The 14,323-nt window shown below is 36.2% G+C and overlaps 1 long non-coding RNA gene across 1 annotated transcript; it reads right to left on the minus strand.

Annotated features, from left to right (window-relative positions):
- Positions 1-2,980: 2,980 nt before the first annotated feature.
- LOC143605128 (uncharacterized) lies at positions 2,981-3,322 on the minus strand. The gene is made up of 2 exons (XR_013148446.1): positions 3,181-3,322; positions 2,981-3,127 (listed from the first exon to the last, which is right to left on the minus strand). It is a non-coding gene; the product is annotated as an uncharacterized LOC143605128 (long non-coding RNA).
- Positions 3,323-14,323: the final 11,001 nt, after the last annotated feature.

The following is a 14,323-nucleotide window of genomic DNA, read 5'->3' on the forward strand; positions in this document are numbered from 1 at the left end:
CCTGTGGTTCAACCACCACCACCTGTTGGTCAACCTCCGGTGGTACAACAAGCACCTCTTGTCGACTCTATGGCAGCTCCAAAGGAACAAGTAAATCTTGATGTTGTTTTTGGTGGGAATGATTTCTTTGACATGGAACGGGTTGATCCAGCTATTGAAGTTCATGCCTCAGTCGCGGAGCGTCTGGTGTATATGTTTCCATAGTTGCTGCATCTGTGGTAGACTCTGAGAGAACTGACTCCGATTCCTCCACTGACGATATAGTTGAAGCACAGCAGATACTTGCCCGACAAGAAAGAATTCATGGAAACAGGAAGAAAGACTCAGATGACAGTGAATTAGACTTTGAGGAGGATTTATATCGTCTGGTACGTAGATTAAAGAAGCAAAGGGCTGGTGAAAGTTCAGGAGTTGGTAAAACTTTGAGAGTTGTTCGGTTTTCTCCACCATCTTTATCGAGTATGACTATGTTACCTGCTTCTTTGACTGTTACACTGCCGATAACCTCAAGTGTTCCTTTGGTGACCACGTCATCATCATTTGGTACTCCTCCGACCTTGTTTCTGTTTACGGCCCCAGAGATTGTCTCTCTTCCACCACCTACCCTGACTCCATCAGAGGTGGTGGCTATGTTTGCTGAGTCCACGCTGGTGGCGACTGCTGGTTTATCTGTATCGTTTCCATCCCCAATTCTTACTCAGTCTCCACCTGTTATTCCTGCAAGCTTGGAAATTCAACTACGGTTTGCTCAGGCTACTTCTTCCTTGAATGTTGAGTTTGATTCAACTTTGTCTGATTCGGAGAGGATTGCAGCTCTTGAATGGGTGGTTGCTGAACAGTCACGGGTAAATATTATTCAATCCTAGACTATTAATCGTCTTGTGGCACAAAATCAAGTTCAGACTGCACTGCTTATTGAGAACGGTAAGATGTTTGATCAGCTTAAAGAGTTCTTAGCATCTCAGGGGGAGTCGAGTTGCAAGGGTGATGAATTGAGGACAAAGAAGAGACACGACAAGGACGATGATCCCAATGCATCGAAAGATGAAGGTGGTGAGTTGCCAAGAACTGAACAAAATCTTGGGACTTCCACATCTCAGGGGGAGTATGCGGGTCCGTCAGACAGCCAAGGTGGTGAGAATGTAGAGGTTGTGGATGATGAGGAGTTGGTTGATGATGTGTTAACGGTTGATGAGATTGAAAAGATTGGAGAACAGATAGAGATTGATAGTGAGTTGGAAGAAGGGGAGATAGTTGATGATGGTGTATAGCATGATATTCCAAGTGTTGATAAGGTGAACCTGAGTCAAGATGGAAGTGTGCCAGATGAGTCTGAGTGGGAAGAACAGCCAAGATGGAAAGAAGGTTGTGCTCAGTGGTTCTTCAAAACAAAGAAGCCTGCAGTTCCAACAATGTTTAAGAAGAGTTACAATATCTAGGGCTACGCTGAGTCAAAGAAAGGTATTATCTGTTGGTTATATGATGAACAGCTGAAATTGTTTGTGATTAAGCGTTATGATGGGGTTCAGTACTTTAAGAAGGCTTTGAGATCTCTCAACACCTTACCTGAGTGTGAGGTGAAAGATTTGGATCGTTTGAGATTGATTAATAGGACTGATGACGATATTGCGAGAATAAATGGAAAGATAGTATGGAAAGAAGCTATTAAAGAGAAAACGTTTGAACTTCTGAAGCCTCAGAAAGGAAAGTTGGTTGAAGATAAGGAACGGGGAATACGGGCTGATGGCAAGCCCTGGATGGTGATGAAGTATAAGCCGATTCGTTGTTTGAAAGAGGTGCCGATGAAGATGATGCCCAAGGATGTGCTGAAGGATCTCAAGTGGTGGTACGTTGACTGCCAGACTGCTGAAGCTGTTATGGAAGATGAGGATGAACAGGAGATCCTAAGAGTGTATGATCCCATGCACTTGGTTAATTTGTCTCAAGCTGATTTGCAGGTACTTAATGATAAGAATATTTTCTACATTCCTGCGTGGAAGGAAGAAGCTAAGAAGTACCAGAGGGTAGTCTCTGTCTGTGTAAGACAGGGCGTTTGTGCTTGAAGACGAGTGGTACGAGATTTTTGGATTATAAGACACGAGAAAGAAGATATAGATATGAAGCTACTGCCAAGGGGGAGTCTGTTGGTGCATAATGCCAATAGTTCAATATCCCGTGTTTATTTGTGTCTGTAATCGTTTAAACTATTTGTTTTGAGTCGAACTTGGTATTATATGTTCGCCTTTTTTAGGCGAACTTGATGTTAGCGAAGTTAAGACAACTTCGCCTAGGATGTTAGGCGAAGTTGTCGAGGTTTATAAACCAACCACTTCGGCTGGTTTTGGTTAAGTTTTGGTGTTTGAACGATTGGTTTTTGGTGATTCTCTGAATCACGTGTTAGCAATATATCAAGTATTATCTTATGTTCTTGCGTGTTTGCTTATATTCAACGTATTAATCGTCTCAACACTCGTATCGTATACGTGGGGATTCCGCACCCTCGTGTTACGAGATATTCCTGTGTAGATCCGGCTGGGAACCTACAATTGGCCAGGTGTACACGATTATTGTGAGACCGAAAATGTTGTTCCAACAAAGAGAGACAATTGGTATCTCTTGGTCTTACGTGTGAACAAATACGGGTCAACTCTGGATATGGAGTTGAAGTTGTGAATGGGATATTGATTGAAACTGGATATTGACACATATTTGGGTGTTTTTGGGCCAAGAAATAAGTGTTGTTCGAGGTTGACCAACTGAAAAAAGTTAAATTTTGTTCAGGTTTTCGTCATTACTGGATTGCGGTCAGATCATATTATTTATGTTATTTTCAAGGCGTTCGAGAATTGGATCCTGAAAACATGGTATACGAGCATCCGGGATGCTTATTTATTAAGGTGAAAATTTTGGAACAAGTTGGATTTAATCGGGAATTAAATTGTTTAAGTTCTTGATCGTTATCCCTGGTGATTGAAGATGCTTCGGATTTATTAATGGTCATGTGTGTTAGATTCTGTCAAGGTGGTTTTGTGATGAAACTGATCACTTGATGTTGAGTAGTTGAATATTGAACCTTATCTTACTATACAATTCCGACTAGTTGGGTGAAGTTGTGGAGGGAGCACAACTTCACGTGTTGGTGAAGTTAGAAGAACTTCACGTGTCGGTGAAGTTAGGAACAACTTCATGTGTTGGTGAAGTTAGAAAAAACTTCACGTGTTGGTTGAGATGATCGATTAGGCACGGGGATGCAGGTCAAAGATCTCGATCGATATATTTCGGAGGAGCTTACATTGAAGGGGAGATCTGATATGGAAGACGCCGGGTGATTGAAGATTTGTGGTGCTACAAGACAGTTTCAGACACGGCTGGTTGAAGACAGGTTTGATGTTGCATGTATATGTGAAGTTCAAGTTTGAAGATCACAATGCAATCGAGTCCTACCAGAAGAAGAAAACAGAAGATCATTAGTTAAGGGGGTGTCTGTTGGTACATGTTTGTAACAGATGATCTTTTGTGTTTGTTAGAATTGAGAGCAACGGTCAAAGGGGAGTCTGTTGGTGCATTTTGTGACCGTCGCTATGCAATTCTGACCAGCGGAAACGAAGTGGTGAAGTTAGAACAACTTCACCATAGGCGAAGTTCAAACAACTTCACCGAACAACTTCGCCTACAGGCCCAAGCCCAAGCCCGTGAAGTTGGTTATCTATATATATGTGTGTCTTCTTTAGGGTTTTGTATCCAGAAAAAGTTAGAGTATTTGTGTAGGTGTCATTGTTTAGAGAGAAACAGCTAGAGAATGTAGTGTGGGCAGACCCGAGGTAGAGGTCACCTCGGGTCGGCCGTGTTTTTTGTTTTGTTCGGTATGTAACGTGGTTTGGTTATTATATAAAGGATCTGCAGATTCGTTTTATCCCATTCATGTGTTTGTTTATGTGTAATCGTGTTCTTCTTCTCCTACACCATTAAACGAGTCTAGGAGGATTCCTCACTCCTAGACCTCGTGCGGATCTCGTATCGATCAGCGATGCCCCGGGGGGACTCACAAAAATAAAAACCCACTCCAGTTGTGAAAACCACGTAAACCCTATATAAGCCTTTGATTTGTTGCAATTGATGGTTGAGATCAAAAGAGAATCACTGGTACAATTTTTATGTAAAAAAAACATGTTGTAAAGGTTGAAGGGTAAGACGGTCATTTGACACAACCCTTACTTTATGTCAAATCAGCTTACACGCACGCACAATATGTAAAATAAATCGTTCAAACTTTAAAACACACTTACCCACACAAATCATCCTCACACTCACCGCTTCATCTTCTAGTTCTTCTAGAGAGAGAAACAAGAAAATCGGTGGAAGAAAGATAAAATCTTGGGCCATCCGATTGCGGTCGTCTACACAATCGGTAAGCAACTTTCGTTCATATAATTCATTGAAGATACAAAATGTATGTCTTGGTTAATAGCAAAGCTAGTTACGGTTTAAGTTTTGGGTTATCAAACATTTATAGTGATCTTTCGATAACAAAAAAATAGTTCACTCTGAAAGGTTGTCTACCCGATGTCATTGTGTCGTTTGAAAATTTTGGCTTTTATATAAGTGAAAAAAAACCTAGATGTGGTCTAAAGTTTTTTTAGCTAATTTTTTTGGTATGGGGACAAAAAAAACCTAGATGTGTCGTTTGAAAAGTTTTTGTTTGTATGGTATATTTTTTAATATCTTTTTGGATTAGTTGTAGGAAATGAAAAAAAGCACTTCCAAGAAGAAGTACTTTGTAATAGACAAAAGAAATAGAACCATTTCCAAAAAAACAAAGAAAGAACTTGAAAACATCATAAGGAACCCAATCTATGTGAAAAGCTCACAGAAGAAAGGATGTGCCACCGCTGAGGTTGAACAAAAAGGTATTGACAAGTTTAAAGTTACAATAAATGAACTTTCTTTTATGGTAAATCTTATTGTAACTTTGTTTTGTTATTAATGCAGGAAATATGAAGAAAGGGTTTAGGAACACAATTAGAAACCCGATCTTTATAGATTCAACCGACAAGAAAAAGAGTAAATAGAAAGCAAAGAATGAAGAAAACGAAACAGGTAATACTACTTAAACCTGTACACCTATAAGAGTTAAAAATAACATTAATGCTAAAATTCTATTGGGTTGATTGTTAATGAATACAAATTTAGAAGAAAGAGAAGACGATTTGGGGGATGATAGGTTGAAAAGCAAAGGAGGATTAAAAAGAAAAGGATATGAAAGAGGAAAACCAGAAGTCAGAAATGTTCAGGTATTAGTAAAATTGGCAACGTTATAGAGATCTGAAAATTTGAAGAATGTAATTGTGTTATTGTGTGAACAGATTCTGATGGTAGTGACTACCAAGAGGATACTACACCCAAAAAATGGAAGGTGCAAAAGCAAAAGCAAAAGCAACGGGACCAAGATTCCGATTCAGGTATAAGTTATATATTACGATTAAACCTTATAGCAGTTCACTAAAATGACATTATAAATTGTTGAAGGTGAAAGTTCAGTTGTTTTGAAAAATCAAAATATATGTTATTTATTAACTAAACAAACGTTTTTGTTAGTATGATTTTATGTTTCATAAACGCTATCAGTTAGAACATAAAGGTTGTGGTTACAAAACAAAAAGAATGACTGAAGATTATAAATGATAATCCGAAAAGACATAAAAATAAGAGTTCAATAAGCAAGACTTGTAAGTATTTTCTAATTTAAAAAACAGATTCAGATAGCCAGGAGATTGTCATAAGGAGGAAACGCAAGGCGGGAAAGAGAAAAAAAGCAGGTAACTTGTAGCATTTGAAGTTTAACACAGATTTTGTAAAACATGTTTCAGAATTTATATAAAAATTGATTAACTTGTTAATACTAGCAGGGTATGAGGCAGCAAATTCTATGGGGGAATACTCAGACAAAGAGGAAACAGGTATATATTGTTAGATATCAAACAATTAAAAGTTTGTGAATTGTGAACCTGTGTTTGTTAAAAATAACTAAATTTAATTACCCAAACAAGTGAAAAGATCCAGTGGTCAAGGCAAAAGTTTTTGGGGAAACTAACAAGAGAGTGTAAAAAAGATAGGGCAGAATCATCGGACGAATAGAAGAAGGAAAAGTGGCACAGTATAAGAACAAGGTCATCACCTTCTCAATTACGGATGTGCATACAGGACTTAAGAAAGAATCAAAGGAAAGGACTAAAGAAAATGGGTTTTGGGAGGATGCTACACTTCAACATGTACGGGATACCGGCCAAGTTAGCACATTTCGTTGTTGAAAAGTTCAATCCGGATAAAATGAGCATTGGGGTAGAGTCGGGAAGTATTAAGGTAACCAAAAAGGCAATAAGGAGGTTGTTTGGAATACCATGTGCGGGTGAAAAAATTGAGCATCTCAAGTATCATGAATAATGTGACAACAGTGTGTCAGAATGGAGAGACAATTATCCAGGAATCCATGTTGCCCCAACAGAAATTGTGGCAAAAATAAGGGAAGCTGAGGACAAAGACACGTTTACGTTTCGTCTTGACTTTTTAATGTTGTTCTTATGCATCATGGGGGACTGCAAAACTCAAGGAAGATGTAGAGAGGAAATATTGCACTACATAAGTAGCAAAACAAATTTCAAGAAAATTGATTGGGGTTCTTACATTATGGAATGCTTAAAAACATGTAAGTTTGGATGGGAAAGATGTAATGTAAGCAAGTACTTTTGCGGGCCACTGATAGTTTTAACGGTAATTCGTTAGTTACTTTAATAACATTTGAAACGTATAAACACTTTAACTAGTAGGAAACTAAGAACTCGTTAACTTTGTTGTTACAGCTTTTATATGTTGAAAGCATGGACTTCAAGGAAGTGTGTTCAGATGAAAATACGAACCCAATTAAGTTTTGGAGTAAGGAGTTGCTTACTGCAAGAGATAGCAAAGAAAGGTTAGCAGGAGGATTCGGAGTGTGGGAGAAAAAGAAAATAAGAAAATGGATAAAGGAGGAGAAAGGTGAGGAGGAAGAAGTTTTGCAGGTGAGAAGTTACAAAGTTAGAACATATGTTATTTGTTAAATGAAATGTATGTTAATGTGTATTATGTTTTTCTTGTGATAAAGGCTAAGGTGTACAAAGCAAAAGAATATCTTGAAGAGTTTGAGAGTGCAAAAAAACAAATGGATAAAATGTTAAGAAAGCTAATAAAAAAGAACATACAGTAGGACGAGTTTGAAGAACTTTGCAGCCGCTACAGAAGTGCGTTAACGGTAAAGGTAGGAGATGGAACAAATGGTGATGAAGATGATACCGGTAGGTTAATTTCTAATGTTTTGGATGACCTAAAATGTGAAGGTGAGATATTACAAAAACAATTGACTCGCTTATAAATCAATACTAATATTGTTTTTAAAAACATTTGAATGGTGAAAAGAGATTTAAGAAGAAGAAACAAAAGTCCAAGATGAGGAAAATCTAGGAGACGCAACTGATGTAAGCTTAGACAACGACCAAGACGCGAATAACGTCAGCGGTGGAGGTTCGTGAAACAAAACAATAAACAACTGAAGTAAAAAAATATTAGCACATAACATAACGCGATCTATAAATTCTTTTGTCAAATCCATTTATCGCTGGAGATGAACACCGAGATGATACGGAAAGCGAAGGGGATGACGTGGGAGATGATACGCAAAGAAAAGGGAAGAATGACGATTTGGAAAATGTGGCAGACTCACAGAGCAAAGACGATGTACAGGTTGGTGAACAAGACGAAGAAAGGGGTTTGAGTGAAGAGGAAAATAAAGAAAACATGAATAGCATTGAGAAATCAGAAGATGAAGTAAGTACTCAGTTGTATTAAATCATAAAAATGTTATCAGGTGGAAAAAATGTTATCAGGTCAAAATACATAAATGTAGTACCAACTGAGTTGTGCTATGTATGAAAAAATTTTTGGCAGGTGGAAAAAATGAGGACAAAAAATTGGAAGAAGAAGATGTGGATGATGACGGAGATGATAAAACAACACCAGATGAGATTACTGGGGGTGATGATGGTAGGCTGACGACAGATGAAAGCAGAGAACCACAAGGGGGTAAAAAAGGGAGAACAAAAAGGGAAGCCGCCAGAAAACAAAAGGCACAAGGTAAGCCAAAAAAATACATAGTGGCTGGTAATATATACAGTTTCAAGTTATATTTATTTGTATTTTGTAGATCATGAAGATTCGGAAATCAATGCACCGTCTTTCAGTCTAGGGGTTTCACAGATTGGTAAAAAATTCACATTATTTGTTAGTTACTTATTTCATAAAAAGTAAAAATTAAAACTGTATGACAAACATATTTCGTGTGTTTTGTATGAGTTGCAGAAACACCCAAAAGGACCAACAAAACTGGTGATCCGGGAAAGTATTCGCCTAAAAAAGTAAAAGAGGATGATAAAATAGGTATTCAAAAATATAATGTACTAGTGAATAAATATAATCATTGATAACAACATATTTGTATCTATTGTCGTAGACACACCAAAAAGACAAAGAAAATAGTGAATGTAAAAACACCATCGCCTCAAAAAGGTAAAGAAGAACAAACAAAAGGTATTAAATGTCGGTATACTGTCAAATGGGAAATGAAAATTGTATAAACAACCTAATTTTGGTGTTGTATATGGTTTCTAGGCACAACAACAAAGAAAAATGTTGACGTAGGAAGCTCATCACATCAACCGGTCAAAGATGATCAAAGCAGAGGTATTTATATAAGGCAGTTATAAACGAAAGTTTAGGAAATTAATTGTCATATGTTATTTTGGTAAGGAAAACATACGTTATAAATTGGTTATAACATGTGCTATATGTAGTTGAGGCGGTGAAAATGCGAATAGATCTGAGTGGTGTTACTTCTGAAGTGGAGAAAAAGAAGGCGACATTGAAGACAAGGGGGGTTGGAGGGAACGCAGGAAAAATGAAAACAATGAGTTGGGCGTTGGATATTGAAAGCAAGAAAACGAGTTCAGAAGATAGAATATGGGACTACGTGATGGTTGAGAAGGGAAATAGTGAAGATAAACAAAGGTAACTTACTACAAAAATAATGAGTGGGTTATTGAGGTGTCCGTTCTACTAACTCGAATGTTAGTGTAATACAGAAAATGGGGACACGAAAGTGGAGGGCTGTCGTCGAATTAAGTGCAATATTAAAATGGGTTTTTTTAATGTGTGCTTTATAAGTTTTAAATACAAAAGTACTAACAAAAGAAATTAACATGCAGTAAAATAATATTCACAACGAGTCACGAACTGAGTGCGGATGTGGAGGTGATTAGGAGTTTGAACTACGAGGAGAAGATAGACAAGAAGGTTATGAACTTGTGGTCGGCAGAATTGAATGAGAACAAAACTTTCAGAACACCAAAAACACCGAGAAGATATTTCCTAAACACAGAAGTGGCGGTATGTGTAATTGTTTAAAGGTATAAGTTCCGTATTTATTCATTTTATAAATCTAAACAATACTTACAGATGTGAAAACAAGATGAGGGGTTGATAGGGTCGGGGGAAGCTGACGAGAAAGTGAGAGAAGCAAAGTTCGCCCAAAACATGTACATTGCAATGAGGTCAGACCTGAGTATATGTAGTTTCAAACAATAGACCAGTAATGGAACACGATGAGTATTTTGTGGTGGTGTTCAATCTTAAGAACCCGTCAATTTTCACAATTGACCATTTCCCAAATATGTTTCCGTTGGCAACAATACGGGACAATGACGTGTTCGAACACAAAGACACAACGTACAAACTAGTAGGTATCTAGCTAATGAAACAAAAAATATGTCAACTAATTTAGTAAAATTAAACAACCAATTGTATTTGGTAAATATGTTAATTAATTTATTAACGGTTTTGTAGAAGGACATGTTTGTGAGGTATTTGGAGTTATGGAATCATCCAAAGAGTCAGGAGATAAGGGGGAGTAAAATTGAAAGAATTCAAGTAAAGTGGGCAATCACAAATCACACAACAAATGGTGGAGTGATGTTGATGAGGCATATGGAGACTTTCATGGGCGAGGAAGATAACTTTGAAGTGGGGTTTGCTAGATAAGGCATGAAGAACAAAAATCAACTTAAAAGTTTAAGGTAAAAAATATTATCAAAAATTCTTTTGTCAGACTTAAACACTCTGAAACAACAAGTTTGGATGGAGGCAGGAGGTAAGTGAAAAATGATCCCATGACTTTAGTATGTTGTTGATTAAACTTGGACATTGTTTTGTAAAACTTTTATTATGTGTGGGGTAGGGTACTGTGGGGCCTGAACTTGATTTGTTTAAGTAGATATTTTGAAGACTGTTGATTAGGGTACCATGGGTGTGGTTAAATTAAGTGTAGTATGTGGTTGGGGGAAAAGACGTTACGGATGTGACGTCTGTATTTTGGTGTATCTTTTGTTTTACAATATGATGGTGGAAAATATGATAGGTAGTACTTGTGGGCCCCTTATGTGTTTATGTCAAGGTTTAATATGTAAATTTTGGACAAAAATTGTCTTTGGAAATAGATATTAGTTGTATCCCTGTAGTGAATACCAAGGACAATAAGATTTAAAGTAAAAACAGTAGAAAAGTACTAGATGTGACACTTGTGTAGCTGTATTGTAGTTGACTGAACACGTGGAACATGAAACAAACAGTTAAAAAGGTATAAGTCGGGGGACCATTTATAAAATCAATAAATGAGGGGGGGAGTAGACTTAATTTCTTGAACACGTGACTATTTGGAGAACATTTGAAAAAAATAAAAATGCTAGTTTGACCAACAAGTATGCTAGTTTGACCATACGATTTCGGTTAGACATAAATTTTTTTTCTTGTTAGTTTGACCAACAGGTATGCTAGTTTGACAATACGATTTCGGGACAATGACCATACGATTTGTTATATACAATATGTGAAGCCTGTTTACATAACATATGGTAACCCATTGGATTGTGTGATATCAATGTTAACATATGTTTTAAGAGACCATAAAACATATGTTACCATATTAACATATGTTTTCAATTACAACCTAACATATGTTATCCATGTTACCGAAATTGAACTATTGTTACAAAACATATGTTAACACTTTCTCCTAACATGGCATAGTCGAGTGATGAATGGAAAAAAATAATCTAAAAAGCATATAGCTCGCATTTCGAAAACATAGTTAAAAGCATATAGTTAGAAGAAAATTGTAGACTTAAAGGTCATTTTATGTGGGATCCGTTTTTATGTTAAGTGAAATTAAAGATTAATTTATTGTAAAAACTACTAACAGCCCATTAATAAAAAGCATATAGCTTGCATTTCATAAACATAGTTAAAAAAATATAAACCCAAAATAACGAACAGAAAAAAAACGGAAAACACGCTTTAGTAATACGAGATTCTGTTTTATAAATGCTTCTACAAAAGTACACCTTATGTTAAAAAAGAAAAATGTTTTTTAAAGCATATTGTACTATGTTGTACTTTTATAAGTTAGATCATATTATTTCAAGCTGGTACTATTGGTAGGGTCACATTTACCTCGTAATATATACGAATGTACTATGTAAGAGGTCTACTATGTAGGATAAGACATATCAACTAAAGATAAGCTAGTTAAGTAGGATAAGACAATTAGGAATGACAACTGAAATCATGTACGATGCATGTTCACCGAAAAAGTTACCATTTGATAAAGTAAGCTATCTAAGTAACCAAACCAAACTAGGGTCCAACCAAACTAAAACTAAATAAAAAACTAAGAGAACCAAAACCAACCAAAAAAAGTTAACACGACAATAAGAATGTCCCTAACGCGTATTTGACGTCGCAAAACTTTAACATCATCTTCAAGCTTGTTTTTTGATTTCAACAACCCAGGAATGATTTGCTTAGAATGGCCACACATAGGCTGATCTAGCCAAACAAAATAACCACACTTGTTCTCCTGCATTTTAAAAAACAAAAAAGAAAAATTAAAATTACAAATATAGTGTATTTAACAGAATTGTATACCATATGAGGACATGAATAAAAACGGCGTCCAGGATTCAAATCGGTCCAAGGCGTACGTAAGGTGGCAAACCTTATGGCAGTAGCAGACATACATACTGATGAGACTGATTTTATGAATGTGGTTTTTCAAGGCAGCCGTGTTGAATGACTTTGTGAGTGTTGGATGGGTATTTAATAACAACTCAGTGGGTGGAGATAAAAAATGTTAAAGTAATGAAAGAAAATAATTGCAAGAGAATATGGTAGGAGGGGAAAGTAATAGGATAATTAATTGATTTACATTGTGGGTCCTTGACACAGTTCCCAATATAATGAAAATAAGTAGTGACCAAACACAAAGTCAACAACTTTATTGGTCCTTGTCATCTGTCACATGAACTAGTACATTTAAAAAAAAAGAAAATAAAATCTAACAAAATCTAACCATAGTACACATATATTGGGAAACACTTAGAAAACAACATAATACATTTAAGGGTGGTCCTGGTAGATATATGGGATCCCGTAGACACAATTAACATAAATAAAACATCCCTTAAACAACATAACATAGAGTACATAATTTTAGAAAGTGACCATCTAAACTGAGGGGGTCACAAAACTAACGAACAAAGTATAAACGTTTGCAACAGTGACAGAAGTCAAAAGACGGAGTTGGGTATGGAAAAAGAGTGGTGATGTTAGGGAGGGTATTGCCAAAATTATAGTAAAACATCCATTTTTCATCATGATGTTGATCGCAGGGACTTGAATTTCTTATACAACTTTGCTCAACATTGGGCCTCTCAATCTTCGGGGTTTTGTACTTAAAATATTCAACTTTAGGTTCAACGAAATTTGGGTGAATTTTGTAGGAAGGTAGGTTCTCTCTTTTGACCACAGGTTTATAGTGCATTCTGGAAGATGACTCTATTTTAAACTTAGAAAGAGGAACTAATCTACGTCGAGATGCAGATATGATAAAAATTGGAAAAAGGGATGTTGTAGAAAACAAGAGTTCAACTATCTCCTTATCCTTTATATAATGAAAACGGTGAGGGAGGTTAGATGAAGATTTGATGTGTTAATAAATATAGTGGTAAATGTAAGTCCACAGGTCAAATGGTTGTTAAGTCCCAAACGTTGTTTATGTCCTTCCTTTTTTAATAAATTTATTAAAAAAGAAAAAGTAACAAAAAAAGATGTTGAAAGAAAACAAAAAATAAAAAATAAAACGGGATAACCATTAAACAAACTTGCAAATGTCATACATGATCCTTAGGTAGTAATTAAGAAAGAGCATGCTAAAAGATTATAACATAATAAGAATAAAAAACTAGCATGCCTTCCTTTGAAATTTATTTATTAACCCCACCATGAACCACCTAAACATTGTCACTGCTTTCTGGCTCTGCCAAAGACTTTTTTTTCTTGTTCTTGGGATTTAAAGGACAATTATGAGAATCATGATGAACATACTCACCACAAGTACGACATAACCTTGCGACTTTACCTGCCTTCTCGACAATTTTCTCTGACTCACACATCACTCGACGAACCTTGCCACATCTTTTTGTCTGAACAGCATCCGGATTCTCAATAAAATCATCACCTTCGTTGACATTCCCAATAATTTCTTCAAAAACAAATTCGTTGTCATCTACGGCATCCGCATTTCTAAAACTTTTTTCAAAGAACAAAGACTTTAATTCTTTTATCTTCATAGCAAAAAATTTTATACCTTCAGAGTCAACCCTCAACATGTCAATACACTGACTTACCATCTCCAAAACCTCAAAACGTAAAACACTTTGAGAATTGGAATCCACACTAAAACGATTTGAAATTGAGAAAACACTTCTAGGTAGAAAAACCCGTTTCCACCTATCACTTACATACTTCAAGGGGATCTTGTCAACTTTTTTAATTAAATAAACACAAAACACATGGCGGCATAAAAAACCAATACGAGTGAATCCCATACAAGAACAAGAGGCCGAGTTGTCAGCAGGATCAAAGTTAACCTGTAGGATAAAAACAAAATGTATGATTATAACATATGTTAATGTAGGCTTCACTTATAACATATGTTTTTAGGTAAACGTATAACATATGTTAACAACAAAAATTATGTTAAAGTGACCAAACTTGATCCTTAACGTACCAGAAAAACGTTGGTTATGTCCTTCCTTTTGTCCAAGTGAGTCACGGAATATAAAACATGAGCATCAACGGATTCCGTATTTGTAACATAACAACAATACTTCCCTTTCATTATCTC

The sequence above is a fragment of the Bidens hawaiensis genome, unplaced genomic scaffold (genome assembly GCF_021521415.1).
Source record: "Bidens hawaiensis isolate Kalapana, Puna unplaced genomic scaffold, B.hawaiensis_p1.1 tig00067988_1, whole genome shotgun sequence".
NCBI lineage: Eukaryota > Viridiplantae > Streptophyta > Magnoliopsida > Asterales > Asteraceae > Bidens > Bidens hawaiensis.